The sequence below is a fragment of the Salvia miltiorrhiza genome, chromosome 8 (genome assembly GCF_028751815.1).
Source record: "Salvia miltiorrhiza cultivar Shanhuang (shh) chromosome 8, IMPLAD_Smil_shh, whole genome shotgun sequence".
In the NCBI taxonomy this organism is placed as follows: Eukaryota; Viridiplantae; Streptophyta; class Magnoliopsida; order Lamiales; family Lamiaceae; genus Salvia; species Salvia miltiorrhiza.
This window is the reverse complement of record NC_080394.1, coordinates 10401339-10403927: the sequence shown is the minus strand read 5'-3', so window position 1 is coordinate 10403927 and position 2589 is coordinate 10401339.

Genomic DNA, 2589 nt, shown 5'->3' with positions numbered 1-2589 from the left:
AAATTTAAAAACACTCGTTCATTTTCGACTCACCCGACGAATTAGATTTCGTCCCAGCCATACCCAAAGTTCCTGAGTTTAAAAATCCTAGTTGCTCTGAATTGCAGATCGAATATCGACAGCGAAGTTACGAAATCAGACAATCTACAATTTCTTCACACACCCGATTTCGAATGGAGGTATCGAATCGCTATAGGTGGCGGCCGTAAATCTCACTGTTATGAGGTTGACTGGGGAAGACGAGAAGAGCAGGCGCAACTAGGGCTCAGTTCAAAATGACAATGAGAGAGAGAGAGAGAGAGACCGAAGCAAAATGAAAAATCAAGTTAATTGCTAAACTATATATGTAATCAGATATGGAAAATCTTGTTTTCCATATTTAATTGGCATCAATTTTGGAACCGATTGGTAGGAGACAGAAGTTACAATTTAAATGCCCATTTAGTCCTTTACTAATGAAAATGTACGAATTGAAGGCACAATGTTTATGAATCCCGGATGCACAATAAAAACAGATCTGAGCCATTAATTCATCAAGATCAATGGTCTTAAATCATTCCTATTTTATACACTAAGGGGTGTTTTCACCCTAGCCCTCCCCTATATATATATATATATATATATATATATATATATATATATATATAGAAAGAGGTTCTAATAAAAACCTCCGTTAAAATGAGAACTAGGAACCTAATCTTGACCTTTTAAATATTAGATCTAATGGTTATGATTTAGTCAACAAAAGAAACTGTGCATCTATTATATTTTACTGTGCAATTAAAAAATATGCAATTTATGCAATTGAAACCAACAATGCAAAATACTCAAGCAAATCGAAATTGTGCATCTATGCAATTGAAACTGTGTATCTATGCAATCGAAATTGTGCATCTGTAGTTTAATCTCAGCCCTCTATTTTATTTAAATCAATGGTTTTAAATTGGTTCCTAGTTTTCATCTTAAGAGGGGTTTTTATATTAACCCTACCCTATATATATATATATATATCCTGAATAATCACTATAACATTTTTTTTTCTAGTCGCATAAATGAAATAAGGGCCATACAAACAAACAAATTTAATTGCAGAAAACTGAAACTAAATTTAAAGAGTGCAATCAGAATACTTTCAAAAAGGCGGCAAATTTTGTTAACATTTCACGTGATGAATACTAACAAATAAGCACTTGCAATTAACCATAGGAAAGATCTCACCTTAGATATTCACATAGGGGTGAGCAGAAACCGAACCGACACTGAAAATCGAATCGAATCGAACCGGATTGGTGCGGTTCGGTCCCGATTCTATTGATTCGATTTTCGGTTCGGTTTTGAAAAGCAAAAACCGAAAATTTTTGATTTGGTGTCGGTTTCGATTTTAAACCGAACCGAACCGATACATATTAATATTTTATTATATATAATTATTTTATAATATATAATTATTTTTCTACTTTTTTAACCTAAAAGTAAAAGTGTAAAACCCTAATTCACATTTCAGAATTTGAATCAATTTCTCCCAGCCTTCTTCGTCAATCGTCCCTTACACCACGACCCGCCGCTCTCTTCTGCTTTTCACTCCAGTTCTGCCCTCCGGTAGTCCGGCGATCGTCGGCGCGAGGCCCGCTGCCGTCCTCGTCCCCTGCCCAGGCGCGATAGCCCCCTGCCAAGCGCGACAGCCCGCTGCCGTCCTCGTCCGCTGCAGCCTGTCGTCCGTCACTCCTCCACGTCGCCAACAGCCCAGAGGCCCCAGACTCCCCTTCCGGCGCGACCTAGTGCCTACCCTCACCGTAAGTTTCTCAACTTCCTCTTTTTAGCTTCAAAATTGTTATTGCAGACTATTAATTTAGCATTAAAATATTGTTGATTTAGTGGTGTTATTGAAGATTTCCCCTAAAAAAAAATTACAGCGTTCGGTTCGGTGAACCGAACCGAACCGAACCGAAACCGATGATTTTATCGATTCGATTCCGAACCCCAATTGGTGCGGTTCGGTTTCAATTTTAACCATCAGTTCGATTTTTAGTTTTGGATTTTTGGTTCGATTTTGCACCGAACCGAATCGATGCTCACCCCTCTATTCACTAGTATATATTTTGTGACTGGGTCTCAGAATTTTGTTCATCACAGACCTTCATCTCATTCTCCGCCTCTGCAATAGAAGCCTCCCACACAGCTAATTCTTTATCCAGTGCCCTCATCTCCTTCTCCAGTCGTGCAACCGCCGCCGCTCAACCTCCGCTCAAGTACATCAAATTAGCCTCGTCGTCAAAGATATTGTCGGGATGAAAGGGTTAGAGGCCACCTCTGATCCAGTACGAATCAGTGTTCGTACAACCAACGGGGGGTGGCGGCAAGCACGTATCTTCACATCACGACAGTGGGAGGTGATCAGAGAACAAATCAAGTGACAACGGAGGAGCCGAAGCAGGGGGCGACACTAGGTTAGGGTAAGGGGCTCATATCGACCTACCTAGACGAAGTGTTTTCAGCCATCACAGTGAGTGGGATAAGGTTAACAAAGAAAAATGAGAGGCGGAACCACCGAGGTGGAAGCAAATCGCTGGAGTGAACCGAAATGTCGGC